The sequence below is a fragment of the Amblyomma maculatum genome, chromosome 1, assembly GCF_055883805.1.
Source record: "Amblyomma maculatum isolate TAMU_Amacu chromosome 1, ASM5588380v1, whole genome shotgun sequence".
Taxonomy (NCBI): Eukaryota; Metazoa; Arthropoda; class Arachnida; order Ixodida; family Ixodidae; genus Amblyomma; species Amblyomma maculatum.
The window spans coordinates 179,035,649-179,060,534 of NC_139344.1; positions in this window are offsets into that span (position 1 = coordinate 179,035,649).

Sequence of the window (24,886 nt, forward strand, 5' to 3'; positions counted from 1 at the left end):
AACCTTGGCAATTTTCTCACGTTACTATGCTTATGAGGTACTGCCCCAAGAACAAATTGGTTTCAGAGGCACCTGACTGATGTTTGAAGCTACAGTAAAGGCTCGTTAATTCAAACTTCTCGGGACTGGAAAAAAGTTTCGAATTATCAAATGGCCTCGAAAAAAAACTGACAAGAATCACTTGCATTACACCAAATTTATTGGGCGAAAAATTGGTCAGCGGTTACCTGATTTTTAGATGAGAAGAGCGCAGCGCTGACTATTTTTTGCATCCCCATCAGTTTTGTTGCATTGCACATATGCACTGTCAGTAGCGTAAAAGCAGAACTGCACGAAAATGTTGGCATCCGTCACTGTGCAGTGTGGTAGCGGCAGTATAGTGCTCTAGAAGATTGGGCAGTGTGACGACCGCGTTAAGAATGCATGCAAGCGGGAGGGCCGCTTTTGCAGTAACGGAAGCGCCACAGCAGCACAGAGGGTGCCACCTGCAACTGGTGTGTCAGCAGTCCGGGCACCCACGTATGTGTGCTGTCGCACGCGCTTTACGTTCTTGTGTGCATGTGCGTCGTCTCGAACTGTTAGCTACAACTTTTTGCAAATATGTTAGCTAATGGCATGGAACTCATTTCTGTTTGCAACCATCTAATTTATTTTCCATTCTGGCCCGTCGACGCCATCTTGGGAAAGCAACATGAAATGAGTTGGGCTCCAGAGAAAACAGCTTGAAGGAGACCTACGAATTCGGACTCCGGCTAGCGCACTCATTCGCTGTTAGTCACATGCATAGCTTGCTTTCAAATTCCCAAAGCACCTACTTCTCGTTTTGGAATGTCTCTATATTCTGAAAAGAGGGCAGTGTAGAGATAGAACGTATGAAGAAAAGTAATATAACGAGTGCATTTGAGCACTAATTCTGGCCAACAGTAAACAGTCCAACAGGTATGTTCCATTGTTTCACACACAAACAATGCTGACTACAGTGCGTCACATATAACCTCAAGCTGCAGTGAAATGTGGACTACTATACCCTGATGGAGGCATATAAGGAGATGAAAAATGAACAACACACCTTTAAGTAAACAAGCTAATGAATAACAGAACACATTGTGTCAGGAAAAGTGGAAGGAGTAGGAAGTAAAGGTTGCATAGGAGACAAACGTGTCGCCTTACCAAGGATGGAGAAATGGGTTTGTGAGAGGCACATGGTCCCGTGAAAAGAGCTGCCGCGAAGGTGAACGAAGTATCGAAAGCATTTGGCACGGCAAGTGTATGACGAGTGGGCAGCTAAAAAAGAAAGAAAAAAAATGAAACTAAACGAAACAAAGAAAATTGAACAACTGATTTAAGAACCGAATGAAAGCCCAGGAAAAGGAAAGCACTGTGCAAACGCTACAAGCAAAACGTGGAACCGAACGATTATAAGGATATTAGTATCAAAATTTAAGGCTGTAAATCTTTGGGAACTGCGCACTAATCTAAGACTAACCCTCTTTTTCTTATTTCAATAAACTATAAGATTCTTGTAGCTTTATAAATGCAGACACACATGTGCCTACTTAAGGCATTAATAATCATTTTTTTCGAGAATGTTCTCATATTAGGTAGTTTTTTTTTCTTTTGTAGGGTGAGGAAACCTGTAATGTGTAACTCAGTATTTCCCCCGAAATATCGCTCTATTCCTGTTTTAGTGCACATACAAAATAATAAAAAAACTTCGAAAGAAAGAGTGACAGAAGGCTAGAGGATGCAGAGGCTATGTAATACACTTAATTGGCTTCCGCTGGGAGAGCATCATTTCAGTGTAAAAATAAAGGGTTAGTTTACTACATGGTGCGATATGCAGCTTGTAACATGCTGTGAAGGACAGGTTGAGAGGCCTGCACTTGGTTTCTCACCATGAACAAAGACCGCGCTATATGCTCGAAGCTAGGTCACAGTTTACTCAAAAATTTGACTCAGGCGGTCTTCCGTACCCATCTGAACTCCTTTTGAAGGTATGCTGGAGGATGCATTCAAATTTGCTTTAAGTGCCATAAAATTGAGTTCGTCTTGCACTTCAGATTTTGCAACCTTCCTGGAAAGTGTGGAGGTTCGAAAATGGGGCTGTGAGGAGCTCGAGAAAGAGCCTGCACTTGAGCTTATCAAATTTTATGTGCTTTTGCAGCTGTGCACTTTGCAAAGTGAACAAACCGGACAAGTGTTTCGAATGAGGCAAAATAAATATCCGTGGAAGTATTTTACACCTACATCAACCTCAATTGTTGCTTTCCTTTGATGAACAATTATAGCCTGATTAGTACTGTAAAGAGTAGTTGTCAAGTAGCCCGATTAGTTCTATAAACGGTAGCTGGAAAATATGGCCAGTCGATTACTCATTTCGTTTCACACACTCGAAGAATAAAACATGGGTGAATGTCGGCATTTGAGTTTGCCTTTATATTGAAGTGTGTGCATATTGACCTCGCATTAGGTGCTTGTAATGTGCTGTTCTTTTTTTTAGCATTTTTCTGTTTTCTCTTGATGCACGCCAAGAACTGCATCATATTTGCTTGGCAAGACGAGGTGCAATTAAGTGCTTTTTTTCGCTCTGTACTTTGACAATAAATTATATCATTTGATGCTAGAAAGCTTGCGTAATTGAGTGCATGCTATGAACGCATTTCCTCGCATATGGGTGGTTGAATTTTTCATATTTTGACTGGAGCATTGTACTGTACTGTATTTTTTTCATATATCTGTACAGCTGGTTCATCCTTCGGTGAGTGGCATATAAAGAAATGCCCGCGATTTATTTGTTTGCTACTTAGTAACAAAGAATAAATCGCCCGCTGTGGAGGCGCAGTGGTTACGATGCCCGACCACTGTGCCGGAGTATCCGGGTTCAAACCCGACCGCCACCGGCTGCATTTCGATGGTGATGAAACGGAGTGGCATCCGTGTGCTGTGCGATGTCAGTGCACGTTAAAGAGCCCCAGGTTGTTGAAATTTCCAGAGTCGTCCACTACGGCATCTCTCATAGCCTGAGTCGCTTTCGGACGTTAAGCCCTCAAAACCAAAGAATAAATCCTTAAGTAGTGTATACAGTCGTTTTTGCCGGTAATAATGAATAAATTTTTATTTACTTAACACACTGTGTTTGTCACTTATTAGTACAAGCGGTGATTAGGGTGCAAAGGAATAACACTGATTAGAAAGAGATATAAGATATAGCTTGACAAGCTCAAGATGTAAAAAAAGTAATGTGTTCCCCATGAAGAGCCCTCTAAAAGCACAAACTTTGATTCGCTTTTCCTGCACACGTAATTCCTTAAATACAATTAAGTTGCGCTTCTCACCAGCAGCCTTTATTTCCTTACGTGAAGAAAGAATGTAAAACACTACACATCGTTAGAGACAATGCGCCCAAATATCTCATCTTGGTGCTTCTGGCTGTCTGCTAGCAGAAACATTGAAACAGTTTCAAGTAGCGATTCAAGCTTCGCGCGCTACTCCCAAAAAATTCTCAAGCGTGCACGGCGTCTGCAGAGAGACGTAAAGAAATTGCATTGGTCTATTTAAGACCCTGGAATAAGCAGCCCCTTTATTAAATATTCCACCATTTGCATAGCATGTGGAAATAACTCCAAGGAGAACCGTACCGCTCCGCTGTACCCCGGTATCCCTACTGTCGCTACACGCCGAGCGGCGAACGTGGCACCCTTTTCTTCCTGCATGTGGCACCCCTGTAGGGAGCCTACATGTTGCGGCGGCCGCGACGCAACATGTAGGCTGCCTAGCACCCCTGTTGCACGTCGCGCCCTTTCTCGGAAAAAAACCAGTGGCGGTCATCGCAAAAGCGGCTAACGGCGCCGGTCGTATCGCACACGCAGCCTGAGTAGCGCTTGAGACTTCGCCGCACATGTCGCCGCACGACGCGGTGAACGACTTCACGAGCGCGCATTTTCGGAGCATAGAATAAATCCTTAAGTAGTGTATACAGTCGTTTTTGCCGGTAATAATGAATAAATTTTTATTTACTTAACACACTGCGGTTAGGAGCGCGGAAAACGCCCAGTACCACCAATAATCGTCCAAAAGGCCGCGCAACTGCGACCTGTTTAGGAGGAGGAATAAAAAAGTTTATTGTCTATGTATATGTATGTGCCGATAGTCGCCTTCAGCTGACGCGAAGGGCATGAAGGCCATTAAAGCGAAATCGAAACTAAGCAGTCTGCCTATTCTCTGGGACGAGGCCGACCGTGTTTCTCCACGCATGTCAATGTTTCTCCACGCATGTCAGAGGTGCGATCAATTCGACAACGGGCAACTGAGTTCAGGTTTGAAGAGTGCAATAGTGACGATCGCGTACTGTTCCAATCTATATACCTGGACGTGATATAACCAGAACAAGGCCCGTATGTAGCACCTGTCCAACACCATATCTCTACATAGGCGTTGGCTGCTACCGCACCGACAGTAAGACTTATCCATATATCCATATTAACATAGGCCGAATTGACTAGTATTTAGTTGTAAATCTCGGGGGTAGAGGTCAGGCAGTTTTTCCTTCCTCAATGTCGGGCAGGTACATGCCGACACGGCCGCGAACCCCATACTCCGGCGTCGCCGGCCTGCCGGCCGCCACGTCGGCCTTGGCGCCTGCTTGGCTTTAACTTTCTTCCATGATTTTACCAAGTCTTATCATTTGTCGTCGTCTGGGAGGTGACAACGATAGAGTAAGCTATATATAAAGAGATGACACGACGCCGTTTGCGGCCCAGCTCGAGGTTCCACGTCTCTGCCAGACGGCGTTGAACCTAAAAAGAAAAAAAAAAAAAAGATTTTGAAAAAAAAAAAAAAAAACAAAGTTGCAGGATTGTATGTAATTAAAAATAGACTGTATGCAGGTCGAAGTAACGGAATATAGGTTATTTGGTTGCTAAACGTAAGGCGAAATAGTATTGTCACGGCTAGGTAGCATGCGCCGCAACGTCCCGTATCAAAGGGATATGCCGGTAACTACTTCGCGCAAGTGGCGCAAGCGCCTGTGTATCAAACTACGAGACGCGTGCGAAAAAGCCCAAAGTAACATTGCGGTCAGCGCCCCGCTCTGATGCTGGCACGCTTCGCCGACTCCCCTGTACGCTGAAACACAAAAGTGGGCCGCTGGGGCCCTATGGGAGTGTCCTCTCGTTTTATATATCTTACTCTATGACACAACTTTGTAAATATGCCGCCTCATCGCGGGGTAGATTCTTTGCCGATTTGCCGGGTGCCAGGCCGCACAGGCTCGGCGGCGCGTAGTTCGAATTATACGTGGAGGAACCGACTCATGCATGAACTAAAAGCTTTTTTTTATACATGGCCTTTAGTGGAGCTAGGCCGGACCAAGTAATGCAATTTAAATTAACTGAAAATTCGAATTATCGGTTTGGATTAACGAGCTTCGTCAGCCGTGGTCCGACGCCAGTAACGGCCTAACTTCGTGCTCGGGCAAGTCCTGCTCTTTGAAATTACGATATCTAATCAGCCACTTTTTTGTTGAATCACATCAGTTACTAGGAGCAGTCTTATACATTCGGGCAACAAAAGCAGGATATTTATTTATTTTGTAAGGAAGAAGGTGATACAGCGCCCACGCAAACGACGATGAAGACTGCTGGGTTCCTGGCCGATCAGCTGGCGCGCGCACTGGAAACTCGGACTGTCGTGTTCGGACGAGATTGTGCTTCACTCTACGATCGTCGTGTGTCACCGGTCGCCGTCTCCAGTCCTCCGAATAACCCCAATAAACCCCTCTTCAATTTATTTATTTTGCTTTTTGACAGCAGACAAATACAATGCTTGATGTAGGAACAGAAGCTAAAGGCAATTGGTGCCTGACGAGAGGCCTCTGTCCCTATCGTCCCTGTGCAGCTCGGACTGATGCTGCAGCATATAATTAAATAACAATCTTTTCTTTAACAAGACCAGGTTTATAACGCGACACTATTCTACAATTGCCTACGTAGTACAGTACGTACAATAGCAAAAAAACAACACACACATGATATTAGCTTAATTTCGATCAACATATGACATATGTAACTGTTGTGTAATCGCACAAACGAAGACGCCTTGCATTTTTAGATTGTGAAAAAATTTACACATAATGTAAAATGAATGCAAAAACAAGATCACAAGACACAAGGATTATTTACAAAAGGAAGGAATTTAATTTCTGGGTATATTTTATACCAGAGAACAATGCGTCAATAATATGGCGTTTAAACACACGTGCTGTACATTCAAAGCTTAACATTCCTTGAAATTTATTTAAGGTGGCAGGTATTTGACAGGCGGTTGTTTTGCTTTCCATAATTTGTCCTTACTTTTGGTGTGCGGAGTTTTCGATTCGTTAACCTCGACAGTCAGAACTACGAACACTTTTCCGACACTCAGGATGACTTTATTTATTTATTTATTTATTTATTTATTTGAAATACCCTAAAGACCCAATAAGGTATTACATAGGGGGGGATGTGGAAGCAAATCAGGGTAGAACAAAAACAGGTTAACAGATGATGTTATGGTGGTATGTGAGGGAAGTATATAACTAGTCATAGTCATCTTTATACAAAACTTCCGCGGTTTACACGGAAAAGCGGAATATTTGGTGAAAAATGTTTTAACGCCGGGCCCACACCTTCAGTAAAAGTCGTAGGGAATATTCTAATTTGTGCTGGCATGTCCTGGAGTTTTGTGTGTGCGCGTGCGTGCGTGCGTGCGTGCGCGCGCGCGCGCGTGTGTGTGTGTGTGTGTGTGTGTGTGTGTGTGTGTGTGTGTGTGTGTGTGTGTGTTGTGTGTGTGTGTGTGTGTGTGTGTGTGTGTGTGTGTGTGTGTGTGTGTGTGTGTGTGTGTGTGTGTGTGTGTGTGTGTGTGTGTGTGTGTGTGTGTGTGTGTGTGTGTGTGTGTGTGTGTGTGTGTGTGTGTGTGTGTGTGCGTGCGTGCGTGCGTGCGTGCGTGCGTGCGTGCGTGCGTGCGTGCGTGCGCGCGCGCGTTGACAACAGCGTGAATAGAATTTATTGCCTTGTTGTACGGAATCGGATGACCGGTTCAAGTTTTTATGTGGAAGCTAGAAAGGCGTTCTGTATTCCTCAAACTTCCTTTTGAGTGTCTAGCTGGCGTATACGCGAATTAGAGGTGTGCACGGGCCGAAACTCTGAGCCCGAGCGTGGCCCGGGCCCTTGCTGCAGACCCGGGCCTGGCCCGACCTGACACTGAAAGGGGCGCGGCCAGGCCCTGTGCTCAGACTTCCCAGTCTGACTTACTATAATGGCTTGTTAAAGCGAGAGAAATACTAATTGTAGCGTAATGAGTTTAAGATATCTTGAAATGTTTAGTTATATCGTGTTTAAGTTGATAGAGATACAGCACATGCATAAACTTATTATTCTATGTTATTATCCAAAAACAACAAGTTATGCCTTGATGATCGGTTCAGGCATTTGAGTGCTTCTGGATCATGGCCCGGCAGCGCTTAAATTCTTTCGCTGCTCCCACTGGTGGCTGCTATGATTAATACTTCATTCGCAAGAATGGCAAGTTTTGGGTGCACAGCTTCCTTGCTTTTCAAAACGCGCTGGCTCTTAAAAGTGTGGTTCGGTTTGGCTTATAGGGTTTAACGTCCCAAGCGATTCAGGCTATGGCAGACGCCGTAGTGGAAGGCTCTGGAAATTTCGACAATTTCGACCACCTGGGGTTCTTTAACCTGAACTCAGCACAGCACATGGGCGCCGTGCTTTTATCGAAAAGCGGCCGTCGTGGCCGGTTTTCGATCCACATCCATATAGGTACAGCAGTCGAGCGCCCTAACCACTGCACTACCGCGGCGGGCTGGATGGATTCTGTGGCCAAGTACTGGGTAAGTTCATCGATCTCGATCACTGTGTGCCTTTCATGGCGCCAGCAAGGCGGCGCCGAGAAACGAGGAAACTCGTAGATCGCGGATGCTTTGACTAGGTTCTATGTGTCCCGCTTCTATCGAGGCGATGTCGAGGCCTGAAGTATAGCTACAAGACAGGCGCATGAGAGGCATCAGAATCAAAGAGGGAGACGCTAAAGGCCCTTCTGCTCGGTCGTCGGTGGTTAACAAAGCGCTATTTACGGCGAGGGTGCATGGTGGAAATTAAGGTTTATTGCTGCGACAGAGGGCACTTGCGAGCGCTGGGGCTTACGGGGGCTAGACGTCTTTCGGTGACCGAAGTAGAGAATTCTGTGGAACACTTCCTGCGTGTGCTCTCTGACGTATTTTGCGCACCACACAATGAATGCAGCCATTGATATACAACTTAAGTGAATAGAGGCCCAGTCAAACCCTTCAGTTCAGTTGAGTATAACTTTATTGTTTCAATCGGTCCCTCTACCTACCCTCTCCGGCACGGCACGCAGGCCTCCGGGAGATGAGTAGGGGGTTTATTTACTACTAGACGAACACTTAACGGAAGTGTTGCTGCAGTTACCAGTTGGGTCAATTCCTTTTGCACCCTAAGATCTGGGCTTCTTAATGCTCCATTCCATACACTAACATCTTCATACCTTTTTTTTTTCTGCAGCTTTTCTTTTTTCTTTTTTTTTTTTTTTCCCCGCCACGCGTGCAGTGCATGGCGGCCGCGCCCGCGCGTGCACATGGGCGGCGCGAGGAATCTGATCACAGTTCGTGATCGAAGTTCGTGATTTGTAAAGCTGTTTTTTCGCACAAAAGTGACTTTCTTGCAGCCCCGTTCTTACAGCCCCGCCGGGGTGGTGCAGTGGTAAGACGCCCGACTACTAGCTGTTCCGGAGTTCCCGGGTTCGAACCCGACCGCGGCGGCTGCGTTTCGATGGAGGCAAAACGAAGAGGCGTCCGTGTGCTGTGCGATGTCAGCGCACGTTAAAGATCCCCAGGTGGTCGAAATTACTCCGTAGCCCTCCACTACGGCTCCTATTTCTCTCTATCCACTTCCACCCCCACCCTCCACCCTTCCCTTACGGCGCGGTACAGTTGTCCACAGAAAGAAGTGTGACAGATATACTGCGTCTTTCGCTTCCTGTGAACCAATTATTATTATTATTATTATTATTATTATTATTATTATTATTATTATTATTATTATTATTATTATTCCACGATAAGGCGCGAACTGCGCAGCCTGCATCGTGCGCGTACCCCCCCCCCCTCCCCCCTCCCCCCTCCTTCCCACTGCAGAGATGAACGCTTCCATCAAGGCGGTACGCTGGGAGGAAGAGGTAATTTGGGACTTGCATTGCTCCCATTGGAAATCAGAAGCGTCGCAAATTCTCGCAACCTTTTCTACCGCGTTGTTGAAGCTGTCTATTGGGAAAAGCAAGACAACGAGGCGGTGGCCGCCGAGCAGCCCATGTGCGATCCGTATACGAAGCGCTCTGCCGCCGGCCAGAGAGCCAGGGAGAGATAGAGGACTGTATTCACACCGACATGTACCTCGGGGCAGAAGCTGAGCGCCGGTGAATTGTCTGCTTTCAACAGGCTGCGAATCTGCCGCCTTGCTGGGATGGTACACTCTACGCCAAGAAGGCCGGCTGAGGAGAGGACGCGTAACGACAACCCGTGCAATGCCAGTCCGTTTTAATCTCGGCTTTAGTTACCTTTACATAAAACTGCAACTGATTTTCCCTGATATAAGCACAAATTCCCCGAGTTTTCCTAGAGTTTTTTTTTTTTTTTTTCAGATTATCCAATTTCTTTGAGAATTCCCGGTTTCCACTGCTTTCCCGTTTGGTACACATACTGGAGTAAGTTGTGAGTATAACAATGTTTGAATTGATGAGTACGGCGAGCCCGAGCGTGTGTGAGTTTGAGTAGCCTGCAGATTGACCAAAGTTTTGTGAATGAGTCTGAGGGGGCACTTACGGTTTTGCCGTGGTAGTAGTCGGACCCTATCGCGTGAGGATTAACGCTGTGCATTCGAGGCGCCGAGCGCACCATTACCATATTTCCTTTCAGTAAATTTGCCCGTACTCGGAATTAATGTGTCCGGCACGGCCCGCCCGAGACTAATGTGCCCGGGCACTGCCCGAGGCAGAGGGCTTCCGAGCGGCCCAAGCCCGGTCGGGGCTTTCGGGCCGGCCTGAGCTCGTGCACAGCTCTAATGCGAATATCTCGGACGTGCTCTCGGGCAACATGTCCTTTGCACGGCTTTTGTTAATTTTCACTTATTTGTTTTTTTTTTTTTTTTGGCGGGGGGGGGGGGGGGTAATCCGGCACGTCTGTTTCGAAGCAGATCTTAACTGTGCCCTTTATGCGTTGGTATGAATGTGCATATATCAACAAACGCCCGCTGAATGCTTCTACACGGCATGTTCTGACTGGTCGACAGCACCGTAATTGTCAGTAATGGGTTTGACTCGGGAATGGCTTTCTGAGGGCCGCCATCAGACCAAACTACTGTCCTTCAAGGCAGCTTAAAACGTTGTTATGTCATGAATCATGAGGATCAAGGTAACGCCTATAACCTTAGATATGACTCAGTCATGTCTTGGCTCGTATTCATAATGCAACATGCATGACTAAACACTTGCAAAGTAACGCACTGCAAGCGTGGAACATACAAAGATAACGTGTATCATGACTCATAGTCGTAATAATGACTTATGACTAGTAAGCATGATGCAACATGACATGGCTAAGAACTTTACAAAGTTATATATTATTAGGTATTATTGTTGGAGACGCGGCGGATCATGCGGCCCACTTGGTTGCCAACCTTGCGAAGCTTGGCTAGTGTTGTGTCAGCGCGACGATTTTGGTGAATAAAGAGTCCGAGGACTCTAATGTCTGTGGCTTCGCGTATGGGTCCACTATCCAGAGAGATGAGTACTGGTGTCTCGCATCTCGGCGAGGGGCGAATATACACGAATTCTGATTTTTGAGGAGAGCACTGGAGACCACAGTACGTAGCATAGCGATCCACTAGGCCCGCCGCTGTTTCCAGGCAGTCCTCCAGTTGACCAATGTTGCCCTCTGTAGCCCAAATGGTGATGTCGTCGGCATACAGCGCATGCTGTATACCTTGAACCTCACCCATTTGGGCAGGGAGATGAAGCATTGCCAAATTAAAAAGTAGTGGGGACAGCACTGCGCCTTGTGGCGTGCCCCGCGTACCCATAGTATAAGGACCGTGCTCCGTGTCCTGAATGCGGATAAAGGCTTCACGGTCCGTTAAGAACTGTTTTATGTAATAAAACGTGTGTCCGCATTGTGTCTCGCTGAGGTGAGCGAGGATGACACTGTGTTTCACATTGTCGAAAGCGCCTTTCAAATCCAAAGCGAGAACCACCTTGTCATTGTGAGGGTGCTCGACAGGCGTGAGTACCTCGTGGCTGAGTTGAAGCAGAATGTACTGTGCTGACTTCTGAGGTCGGAATCCGAAAATCGTGCCTGCGAAAATATTGCGTGCTCCAGATATTCAGAGAGGCGATTTCGAACCATGGCCTCCATGAGCTTGGCTGCGCAAGACGTTAGAGAGATAGGTCGGAGGTGATCGGTATTGATCGGCTTACCCGGTTTAGGGATAAAGGTGACAAGCGCTGTTTTCCATTTTATGGGGAGGTGTGTTTCTTCTTTCCAGATTGCGTTAATATATTTTAGCATGGACTCATGCGCCGGATCAGGAAGGTTGGCCAAAAGTTTAACAGTAACCTTGTCCTTGCCGGAAGCGGTACCCCGTTTCATTTTAGCAAGAGCTGCCCGCAGATCATAGAGCTGGAACGGACGATCCACATCCGGATTATCTCTGCCTGCATAGAGATATTCCTGTCCACGGGTGTCTTGGACTTGACACAGGTACTGATCCCGTAGAGTCTGTGCAAGTTGGTCCGTATTGCCCTTTAAATTATGAATTGCTCGTTGCAGATGTTTCTGTGCAGGTCTGAGGGGGATCTATGAGGCTACGGAATAGCCTCCAAGTACTGCGACTATACATTTGTCTAGCAGCAGAGTTACAGCGATTGTGTAGAACAGCGCGAAGGAAGACAACAGGAAGTTACAGCGATCCACTCAGTTAGAGTCGGTGATCTGGGCAGCATACTCAGCCGCCTTTTGAGTGAGATCGTGAATCCTCAAGCGGAGTTTCTTGTTATGCTTATGACGGCGCCATCTCTTAGTGAGGCTGCGCCGCGCTTCCCAAAGATTAAGGAGATGGTTGTCCACATCCGTTACCCTACCTGTGAGTTGTATTTGCTTCTCGTGTTTGGATGAGGCTCTGGGCCCAGGCAGAGTAGTCGTCTTTGGGCAGACTGGAGGCTGTCGGGGATTGACGGAAAGCCGTCCAGTCTGGCAGGAGGACCTGTGTTATAGTGAGGTGTATGGGGCGAATGTAAATGATTGTGTTTATAATGCAGTGGTCACTGCCAAGGGTGTCCTCGGTGTTGATCCAGTCTGCGTGTCTTATGTTGCGGGTGAGGGTAAGATCGGGACAGGTGTCCCGGGTTATGGAGTTACCCACACGTGTTGGATGGGCGGAGTCAGTGTGAAGAGTAATGCCCAGCGTAGAGATTAGCTCCGTAAGCTTTCTGCCACACGACTCTTCCTTGCGATAGCCCCATAACCGACTAGGGGCGTTAAAATCCCCCACAATCCGAAGGGGATCGCGACCTGCTATCTTTAGCGCCTTGCTAAAGATGTCCGAGAACGTAATGTTCTTAAGTTTAGAGGGGCAGTATATATTTAAGATGTGTACGGGTGAATAAGTACGACGCAGGGGGAGGACTGTCACCATCACGTACGAATAGGATAGATTAAGTTCGAGATCGACCTCCTGCGCGGTAAAGCCTTTGTGGACAAGAAGACAGGTGGACGGATCCCGTTGGAAAGTGTTGTGGCCCGACAGCTTCGCCGCAGCCCCAGGTTCTTGGAGTTGTGGGGATACACGTATATCCCACTGTCCTTTCTAACCAGCGACGAGCGCGGCTGAGTCACGAGACGACGCTCGCTCGCCAGGAGAGGGTGGGGGAGAAGGCACTTAGCGTTTCCCTCGCTCCCCATACAATGCTGCGACACCACAGCATCGCGCTGGTAACCTAGGGAAGGGTAACATTCCAAACGCGAGGAGGAACAACTTACTTCTCTTGTCTGGTGCCGAGAAGCAACCGATTACTCTCGCCCGGGAGAGGAAGGGCTCTTGCCTCGCCTGCACCCGGAGACCCTGGACGGATAACCTTGACCCTCCCTACCAGTGGACAACTACGACGACCCGGTAAGCCACCCGAACTCTTATGTTATCGGATAGAACATTCTTCCGCAGTGTGTATTGTTGCCTTGCGTTAGGGTTAATAAATTGTTACCTAGCGTGCCCAGTTCATTGCCTATTTCGTCCGGACCTGCCGTGGCTGCGACTTTGCGCCATGGGTTGGGGACACGTGTCGCGTACGAGTAACGCCTGCGTGCAGTTGGTACGGGAGCTCGCCTACTCCACCGGCTGTGCGTATTTGTGATCCCATAGAGTTAATGCTGTTGGGTGCTCAAAAGTCTCGAGATATAATCTTAAGCTAGCTCTCTTTTTGCGGTTTTTAAAACCGCGGCAGTTCCATTGCATGAGGGAAAAAGCCTGATATTTTGGGGGGCTGCGGGATGGCTTAGTTCCCATCGCCATGTTGAATTTAGAGTTGAGCTGGGCTAGACTGCTCAGCTACGTCTCCCAGTCCGTGAGCAGGGAGGGGCTCCGCAGAATCTTCGGCGATTTCATCCAGGTCAATTTTGCGCATAAATTTTGAAGGGTGCTTAACTTCTTTCGGTGACTTAAGCCTGCGGCCGAGGCGCGAACCATTCTCGTTCAACCATGTTTTGATGTTACTGGTGACCGCAATGGTCACCTTCTGAATGATGTCTTGCAGGACCTTACTGAAGTTGGAAAGCTGGTCTACCAACTCAGCTAGAATGTTTTCTACAGCCGTTATGCGGCTGTCCATTGCCTTTTCCTGAGGGCCCTCGCACATAGGCTCGGGTTCCGCAGGGCGCACCACTGGGTCCGCCGGCGATGACGGCGGGGAAGGTGGGTCTGCGTGTGCAGAGCGTAAAATTTTGTTTTCTGCCGCTAGCTGAGCTATCTGTGCACGAAGCGCTACCATTTCGCGGCGCATCTCTACGATTTCGGGGGAGAGAGAGGAAGGGGCGGGAGAGGAGGCGACCCCAGCCCAGCTGCCTACCTTGTTCGATGACTTCTTGCAAGCTGCAGACGTTGATGACCCACTGCCACCGAGCTCTGGACAGTCCTCAGCCTGAATAACCGGATCGCCCTGGTCCTGTGAAATCTTCGGTGACGTCCTCGATGACGGCTTCTTGGCGGATGGAGGTGGCTTCTGATTGGCCTGCGCGCCGTCAGCCTTGCTGCCGGGATCACTTCCAGACACCTTGCCCTGCGACTGGAGACGACGTGTTGCTGGGGGCTCTTTGGTGCTTCGGGCTTGCTGAAGCTTGTGAAATTTTCCTTTGCAGGCCTGCGAGCCCCGCCGGGGTGGTGCAGTGGTAAGACGGCCGAATACTGTGCCGGAGTTCCCGGGTTTGAACCCGACCACGGCGGCTGCGTTTCGATGGAGGCGAAACGAAGTGACGTCTGTGTGCTGTGCGATGTCAGTGCACGTTAAAGATCCCCAGGTGGTCGAAATTACTCTGTAGCCCTCCACTACGGCTCCCCTTTCTCTCTTTCCACTTTCACTACCACCTTTCTCCCTTCCCTTAGGCGCGGTTCAGGTGTCCACAGAGCAAGTGTCACGCCAGATGAGTTTGTTGCGGAGAGTATAGCCGAGGTCTCCCGCTAGTGGACGGTGATGATACCCTGACACACCTCTCCGTTGAGGTTTTGCGTGGCCAACGAGAGGAAGTGGGCCCTCACTTGAGTATGAATTCTCGGGCCAGCTTGTTGGCCGTGGCGACGTTTAGAAAAATGTTCTGGTCGCAGAGGGGCCAGATGGTGAGGGCCTTAACCGCCTAGGCTATAGGTCACTGGGCTTGAAAACTGTATGGAGGTCAATGGTTGCCCGCGGCTTCAACACCACAATTATGTTTACCTTCTCGAAGCGAGGCATCTTGCTTGGACGCTATGATGGCTTCTGGGCCAGCGGAGCCCGTGCGCCGACATCGGCAGCAGGAGAATTTCGAGAAGCCGCGTTTGTGCCGGTGGCGGCGGCAGCTGTCTTCGTGCGTTGGCCACGCTTGCGCAGCGCGACCAACGTGAAAAGGCTTTCGACAGAGATAGCGTCCGACGATTCCGCAGCGTCTTGAGCAGCAACAAGGGAGGTTCAGTCCACGACAAGGTAGACGGATCGTAGTCCCGAAGAACGCCGGCCGACATGTTGGCCGGCGGCCGCAGGGAGCCCCCTCCAGGGCGATGCTGACGCTAGCTCTCGTAAGGTTTAGCGGAGCTCCCACCAGGCAGAATCAGAAATCGAGCATAAAATGCCGAAACAGGTCCCACCTGGGTGAACGTGGTATTTTCGTGGTCCTGGCAGCTTTAGGAAAATGATGCCGGCGTCCCCATCCTCCGGCTCGGAGGCGGCGTCAGCCGACGGGCGGAGGAGGCAGCCGCGGAAGCGCAAGCTGGGGCAGACGCTTTTCGGAGAAATTCCTTATGTGCACCGTGGCCGCGCCGCTCGGCTCCCAGAGCCCGTCGAACACTAGTCGACAATAATAAAGGAAAATGATCCTACCGCTTTCTTAAAGCTCCCTTCGGCTGACTAAGCTCCCCGCAGCACTGATGCAATTAAAATGGTCACCACTCAGAGAAGCCCTTCTCTGTGGCTGCGAGCTATCGCTACGAACTGGCTAACGGGCGCGGCAGAAAGGATAGTAATAACACTTCTCATGCCACCAACGTGCGCACGCACAAGTGCATATGTAGGAGTTGGAGTTTTCGGTTTTTATTTTTTTTTATTTTGTGAGAATTCGGCTGACTTTTTTCGGCGTTTATTTCCAAACGCAACTTTCGGTTTTTGTCGGTGAATATTATTTCATCATCATCATCAGCCTGACTATACCCCCTGCAGGACGAAAGCCTCTCCCATATTTCTCCAATTAACCCGGTTCTGTGCTAGCTGCATCCACTTGACCCCTGCGAACTTTTTAACCTCATCCGCCCACCTAACTTTCTGCCGCCCCTGCGATGGACGCTTAGGGTAACAAACTGAATTCCAAGGGAAAGAAAGCGTAATATTATTTGCTTCTGAAGAAATATCAGCTTTTTCGGTGAGATAAGAGACATACGTGTACAGCTAAAATTGACTTAGTGTTCATTTTGGCATTTTTTCTTCCGTGTTGTTTTATGCACTTTTATTTTATGTACAGTCGGTCATATATACGGCTAGACTCCTGGAAGAAAACACTATGCCATGATGAGAATTAGCGTTATGACAAAACGCATATGTAAAACATCAATTCGCACGTTAGACAAAGGAGCAACTTAAATATTTATTACGATCAAATTTTTGCATAAACCAAACTCCTTAAAAACAAATGCCCCTCGGCTTGTATCTGAGAAATGTCAAGTGCAGTAAACTGGCGGGCTTTAGTCTTCACGATCTCCTGGAAGCACTTGCGCTCCAAATGCTCTGGCCTGTCTTTGGCTACCCGAAATGGGTGCCTTACTGCAGGCGCCCCTCCTCGGACGCTTGACATGTTTATGATGGTCGGGAAGCATGGTTGCCATTATTTTCCCATTCGTGAGGCCATGAACAATGCCTCAAAACCCTCAACAGTTGTACCCAAACCAACGGTCCCACTGTCTCACATCATGTCCCTGGATTGAACACTTGTAATTTTCTACCGTCATCGAGAGTTCGCGATGTGCACGAAAAGGTACCGGCCTTTTTTGGTTTAAACCGAACGTTTTAAAATGCTTTCGGCGTACCTTTATCGGTGTTTTTCTGTTGAAACCGTAAAGTCCAACCCCTAAGCATACGCTTCAACATTTCCCGTTTTCCCGTAGAGCATGGCAAGTCAAAACACTGCGAGAGAATGCCCATCACACCAGTATCCGTTCGTCACCCTGCTGCAGAGCGGCGGAGTCGTGTGACCTCTTGCTCTCGCAGAAAATTACAAGATCACAGTGGCTAGTGTCAGCTCTTGATGTCTCGCAATAATAACAGTTAAGATGGTGTTGCTTTTTTTTTTTTTTTGCCATGGTGCAATCACCACTGCAGTATTAGAGGAGACTGAAAGGTCAGTCCTGCTCACTGTCATGGCTAGTCTATGTATCGAAAGTCCGATACACAGACACTCTGTCTGTCGAACCTCTGGCCCCACGTTCGGACGCCAAGAATATGGGGGTTAATTCTCGTAAGAAAGCGCCACGGGGGGGGGGGGGGGGGGGGGGCTAGACGCTACAGTCGCCTTCTAGCCCCGACGTGTCCACCCTAGCAGACAGAGCTGTGACCCCCAACCCGCGGTGCGAGAAGCCGCTACTGCGGCGGGTTCGGCCCAGAGGGAACAAACACGAGTTGCGCACTCGAACAGCCCCGAGCTGTTGTACACGCAAATCAACATCACACAAATACAACCGCCGTGCTCCTCGGCGGAAATCATGAACCGCGCGCGTGCGTGCTCTACCGCCGAACTATGGTTGCTGTAGCCGAACGAAGAACCCCGAGAGAGTTGCGAGTTTTGCGACAGACGCCCTCGCCTCGGGGAGAGGAGGTCTCCCGGGTACGCCGGCAGGAAAGAGGGAAGCCCGCGGCAGCGTCGTTGCAGGAGACCAGGAGGCGGCGGGGGGTGGCCAGCGTGTCCTCTCCTCCGCCAACCTCTCTACCAGCGCGCGTGTTAGCTAGGGATTGTGAATCCCCACAGCCAATGTGTCGGAATATTCCACCTACATCCTACACATACCTGTGAACATTCCCGCTGTCGCTTAGCCGTGTGATTGCCATCGCTGTGCGTCACCCGGTTCCCCTGCATGCATATGGCCTTGCCGCCGCTCAGGCTATCGACCCCAAGATAACACGGTTTCGTGTCATCTACCTCATCCATCCCAACTGGAAAGTAGTCACACTAGTCTGCGATACTTACACGGGTGTTTCCCGCCGCTATGCGCCCGGCCCTTTTCGCGAGCAGGCCTCCCACATCCTGCACAACTTAACCCACCCTGGCATTCACGCCACGCAAAAACTCGTGGCGTCTCGTGCCGTGTGGCCGCACATGAACGCCTATTTTCGGGATTGGGTACGCGTCTGTGCTGCTTGTCAACCAGCCAATGTCTCTTGCGCCCTGTCCCGCCTGCTACTTCTTTTATTCTACCTGACGCCCGCTTTGACGTGGTCCATATTATTATGATTTGACCCCTCTACCTTGCCATGGTCACCGCTACTTATCTGCGTGGACTGGTACACTTGCTAGCCTGAAGCTACGCTGCTTCGATACGATGCTATAGACACGCCGATGTTCAGAAGTCAAACCGAGGCTCTTCGAATGCATTGAGACCCACAGAAGTTCCATTCCGCAAGCTTACAAGCCAGCATTGGTTCCAGTGCAGCATTGGTTTCATGCACTTCAGCCAACTGCACAGTGCTACAGCTCAGTGCCCGAACCGCAGAATAGATTAAGTGCCGAATGAGCCTCGACCACGCTACTGCGAAATATTGGAAGAGACAGGACCGATAGGAGTAGGCTGCTCTCGTCTTTGCAGCGACGTCAGTCTAGGTTGCCGCCAGTACTTTGGGTTTTCTTCACCTAATATTCCATGGTACCTTGGACTTTCGAATAGAGCATATATAACGTGATTGAACGAAGGTGACCTGAAAGGATTTAGCACAGCGCTGGAATAAATGCGTTCAGCCTAATATATCTAGCAAATGCCATTTTGCACCCAGCAATCCAGAGTTTATCGTGTGCGATCGTGACTGCTGGCCTCAATAGCGGCTGCAGTAGACACATTCCTGACACCTGCAGACTATGTGCCCTTGCTGGAATTGGCGCCTATTTATAGATGATCTGCAAGGTACTCACTGAACCCTTTACCTGCTTGTGAGAAACCGCCTAACTCCATGGCAAGAATGCAAGCAATGTGTCAGCCTTGGGCAGTGGCTGTAAGGTTGTGTCGAACGTGTTATTGCTTACGGAAGCCGCACCTTATCGTAATTTGTAGTTATGCCACAAACGTAAAAGAAGTTACGTGCGCCAGGCAACTTTCCTCCCCCCGCCCCCTGCACCGCATTCCCTCTGTAACCGTGACTACTGCGCCGAAGCACCGTGCTGACGATTAAGCAGACTTGCTACCTGTCAACGCTGCTGAAGCGATATTTCTATACAATCAATGGGTACGTGCTCTCTTTCGTGGCACTCGGGCAGGATCGGCGAGAGGGAAAAGCTCTGAACTCACCAGCCACCGACCCGCGTGAGCTTCATGACTTGGGCAAACCAGTTGCAGCGCCGACGAGAATCTCCAATTACAGTTGGGCGCCTTTGATAGGGAAAAAGAACAATGAGATTTCCTGGCGTACTATGGCTGACACGTGATTTAATTCTTTTCTTCTATGTGTGCCACCGTTAGAATACTATGCTATATAAAATAAAAGTTTAACTAAAAATTTAGTTTTAAATATAGTTGACAATCAGTGGTGAATCAGCCTGTTAATGTGAATTTTCACGACCTAGAGAGCAGGCCTCCTATGTGGAATCGCGCCTGCTTTGAAATTCCGCGATAAACTCGTGATTGTTTTCAAAGGTGGCAAACTCGCATGACGAGTAAAACAGCATTTCTTTTCATATATAGAAATAAACGAGACGGAAACAGTCGACTTGAAATCACAGCGACAGACGGGCTCTCTGGAGAGAATTTCAACGCGGTAGCATTAAAGGTCGTGCGTCGCAGAAAAGCCAGCGTCGACGTCTTTGTCGTGAGCGAAAACTTACGGTTGGTCGACAGTGTCATGACAACGCGCAGCCGCATGACCTCGCACAATAGTTTGAAACATCCAACAAAGCTCATGTTTAACGCGACATCACGCGCATGTGAGATGAAAGCGATTAAAACGTGACATGTACTGCGACTCAAAGATCGCCTAAAGGCGTAATGCGAACTGAAGACCGTGAATTGAAGGGCTGTGAGGAACGCTGTAGCGTAAGTGTCTTGGTTGATTTAGGTAGACCAACTGAATTTAATGTTCTCTGACATCGCACAACATTTTGAGCCTTCAAATGTCCAGCCGTTAGTGGTAACATAAAATCGAGAGAAGGCCTTCTGCCAGAACTGACTCAGTATGCTCACTGATTGCTGAAAAATCCCAAGCTAGCGGTGTTGTGTACTTCAGTAGGTGCCTGCTCATGTAAACGAACCGCGTTTTATGCGTTACAGCGCTCCATAAGACCTGCACTGTAGTAGAGCGCGCTATAGTGTTCCGCGCTTTTTCAACTTTTTCGCTGTGTCGTTAAACGCCGCCAGGAGTGCGCGCCCAAAGTTACTTGGACAAACCACTGAGTGCCGCTGATTAAACTCGGTCTACAAATGAACTTTTTCTCATTCAGCGTTATCATATGTACCATGGTCTATTCATAAACCACGTGAATGATTTTAGCGTCGGTGTTCCTTCATTTCCGAAAGAAGCCGTACACAGCTAGCCCCAGCCTGGCCTTGGCCCGCCATTTCAAGCCCGGACTAGGCCCTGGCCCGCAACTTCAAGACCGAGCCCAGCCTGGGCCCTGCAAAATAGCATTTTCCAATCCGGGCCGGGCCCGGGCTATCGGGCCAGCCCGAGCCCGTGCAGAGCTCTAGTGCGAGTGGTTGGTCGCACCATGATGTCAGCATGATGGCCTACCCTAGAAAGCACGTCACGCTGCTTGCACTACATACTTCAGCTGGTTATACCTCTCCTTTTCGATACTACTGTCACGCCTGGTTCAGTACATCAGGCACGGTTGGGTATGTCTGAGTAGCAGAGGTGCAAGGCGATGGCAGCGGACGTCGGCAGCAGCCAATAAGCGGAGCGCTTGCCAGACACTTCAGTTTTTATTGTGTTAGCAATACTGCGCCAGGTTTCAGCCCGTCGCATCGTCCCGGGAACGGCCACGTTTGACCTTTAGCCGAAGCCGAGCTGAGGATGGCTTTAACCAAGCAGGGTCCTGGCAGGCTGATTCTGACATAACCGTCCCATGTGAAACGAGAGACCCAAGTTGGCAGCTCCTGCCAGCCCATATATAAATCCCCGATTTAACCAAGCCGTATGAACGTGCCTTAGTGGCCTATAGGGGTAACGTGATTGTCAGGGTCCTGGCAGGCTGATTCTGACATAACATTCCCATGTAAAACGAGAGATCTAAGTATTGCTAACGCAATTCAACCCGGTTTAACCAGAGCTAAATCACAGCCAATTTTTTTCAGGCGACACCGCGCGCATGCCGCGCTCTCGTGCTTCCAGGACAACGACGACGACGGATGAATGGTGTCGTTACTCCCCGGCAAAAAGAAGCATCGTCCCGATGCTGGGAGTGAGTGAATTTATCGGCAGCACAGTACATGATTACCGAGCAATTCTACCTCTCGTGATAAGGCTTTAGACGAACCACATGAGCCACTTCAGGGCACGGAGACCGTCGGGACTTTTGAAATCCATCGGGAATGACCTCGTAGTTGAGGGCGTCCAATGACCTGATCACTCGGTATAGTCCGAAGTAACGATGGAGAAATTTTTCGCTTAGTCCTCGTCGCCGAATGGGGAACCACACCCATACACGGTCTCCAAGCGTATAATGGACGTCACGACGGCGGCGACTATAGCGGTCGGCATCCAGAAGTTGTTGGTCCTGAATTCGTACCTTGGTCAGTTGGCGAGCCACCTCGGCGTGTTCCAGAAAGGTGTATATAGGTGTCAGTGTGGAGGCTAGAGTGGTCCATATGTGGTATCATTGCTTCGAGCATTGTGGTCGCTGCACGTCCGTAAACGAGATGGAGCGGGGACATATGAGTTGTTTCTTGCATGGCCGTATTATAGGCGAAGGTGACATAAAGGAGCACTCCATCCCACGTTTTGTGTTCAATATCGACGTACATAGAAATCATGTCGGAAAGCGTTCGATTCAGTCTTTCAGTCAACCCGTTCGTCTGAGGGTGGTACGACGTTGTTCGGCGGTGGTCGGTACGACTGTAAACCAAGATCTCCTGCAAAAGCTCGAAGAACTTCGCGACTTCTAAAGCGGTGTTTCTAGGTAGAGCTGACGTTTCCGCATAGCGGGTCAGCTCCTGTGGCAGCGGGAAATTAGCAATAGCTCTTGTTTTCTCAGCATCAGGCTGAACTCCGGCTTGATTCACAACTTGTTCTAGGAACTTGAGCTCTGTGTATGCGAAGTGGCATTTCTCATATTTGAGCGTGAGTCCCGAAGATCTTATTGCTTGTAGGACCAATTCGAGGCGGTTAAGATGTTCCTGGAAAGTCGGAGTGAAGACGACAACATCGTCAAGATAGACGAGACACCTCTGTCATTTTAAATCGGCAAGGATGGTGTCCATGAGGCGTTAGAAAGTTTCCGGTGCAGAACACAGTCCAAAAGGCATGGCCGTTAATAACGGCTTTTTTTTTTTTTCACGGTCCCTCTCATCGACCTCAATTTGCTAATATCCCGACTTGAGGTCCATCGAAGAAAAGTATTTCGAGCTGCAGAGGCGATCCAGAGCGTCGTCGATCCAGGGAAGAGGATAGACACCCTTTGTGGTGGTTTTGTTTAGGTGACGGTAGTTTACACAGAACCGCAATGTTTCATTTTTTTCTTCTTAAGGACAACTGGCGGCGCCCAGGGAAGGACGAATTACGCCGTCGCGAAGCATTTCCTTGACTTGGCGGTCAATAGCGTCGTGTTCAGAGGGAGACACTTGGTAGGGGAACTGTCGGAGAGGGTGCACGTTCTCTTCCGTAATAATTCGATGCTTCGCTAGATAGGTACGTCCAACACGCTACGATACTGAGAAGGTATTTCCGTAGAGCAGATCGGAGAGAGTGCCGGATTGGCGTCGAACGTGAAACAAGTGACTGGGCTCTCCCTTTCCTAGAACGACACCGTGGAAAGACTGGGTGTGCTGCTGACATGGACGATGGCATTAACATCAGCCACAACGGTTCCCACGTTCAGATGTTGGTGTGCTCCACCAAAACTGGTTATGATCGCTTCTGTTGCTCCGTCGACGATGCGAACGACTCTTCTGGCGACAGCAAGGCTCCTGGCAAAAAGCAAGATCTGGTTGCCTTCCACGACGTCTTCAGAATTCCGCACAGTCTTGACGCCAACAGAAACTATTAGGCTCGAACGAGGTGGAATGGTGACGTGGCCTTCTAGGATGCGAAGTGCGGTCGGGTGGTCTGAATCTCCGTGTATCGCGTTCTCTGTGGAGAAACACTGCCTTTGACTGGAGGTCGATGACTGCGCCATTCTCAGACAATTCCATTCCGAGATTGACATCACGTGAACAATGTTCGAGTATGACAAACACTGCCAGGTAGGTTGATTGGTTTGTAGGGTTTGACGTCCCAAAGCGACTCAGGCTATGAGAGACGCCATTGCCAGGTAAGTGGCGCCTTCAACTGTCACTCGATGTGCAAGTCCCAGTCGGAGTAACCAAGCTGTAAGAATCTGTGGGCCCACCCAAGGAGTGGTAACTTTTTTCCGAGTGGCGGCAAAATGTCCACTGAGGATAGACTAATCGGCTCCTGTGTCGACGAGTGCAGTGACGTCGGTCCCATCGAGGGAAATGCTGAGGTTTGCTGTCGTAGACGTCGTGTAAGAGTATACGACGCGGTGTTCGGTCACGGCTGCTGTGCGGTGCGGGTTCGCTTCGATTTGTCAGGTGGCGTTGAGTCGGCGTATCATGGTTTAGGACGACGGTTGGTCGTGGCATCAGGTGGCCACCTAGATGCGGCGTAGGAGGGTCTTGTACATTGTGTGGATGAGCAATCTCCCGCTCAAAGGCTGCTGCCTTTAGTTTTCCTGGCGGGGGCTCGGCGACCTACCCCGCGGAAGGTCACCGTAAGACCGACGAGGAGAAGAGAGACGACGTGGGGATGGCGACCTACGTGTCCCGCCGGCAGATTCGGCCAGGATAAATTCTTCCTGGGCAAGTTGGTGCATATTGTGCATTATAAAGTAGAGCGCAAAACACACACACACACACACACACACACACACAGACAGACCAACGACACAACACAAGCGCTCACTACCAACTGCTTCATTGCAGGAAGGTGACACTTTATATACGGCGAAAAGAGCATGAAAAGAGTGGGGAAAAGTGACATAACAAAAATTAAAAACTCAACCGACAAAGTAGTACGCACGCGCAAGCAAGAAGCAATCAAATTTAACTTTTTCATTTTTTTTTCTTCTCAACGTTCAGCAGATTCCAGATAGTGAAATTCTGCGTCAAAAAGAGTTACGGACGGGGTGCTGACGCACTTACTGCCAAGTTTCCTGCCAGGCAGCCACGCATCCTTTGTAGTCACGCGCGCAACTGTGCATACCTGTCATCAAGTTTCTTTAGTTTTAGGGCGTGTTCTCCTAATCGGTCATTGACGCAACGGCCAGTTTGGCCGACATAAAACTTTCCACATGACATGGGAATAAAGTAAACCACTCCAGAGGAACCCTTCAGAAACGGCGTTTTATGATTTTTGTTACATTCACATTTTTTTTTTTTTTTGGCAGCACAGATGCGTGGGCACAGCTTTGCCAGTTTGTTGGGAGCCGAGAAAAGGACAGCCATGCCATGTCTGCATATCACTTTTTTGAGGTTGTGCGAGCATTGGGGGGAGGGGGGGGGGGGGATGTAGGGCACAACCTCAGGCCTAGGGGCCTTCTTGTAGTCTTCTGCCGTTTTTATTTTCGTTCCACGCTTGAATTTTTGTAGGAAGGTCTCAGAGACTGCAGTCAGGACCGAATAGAGAA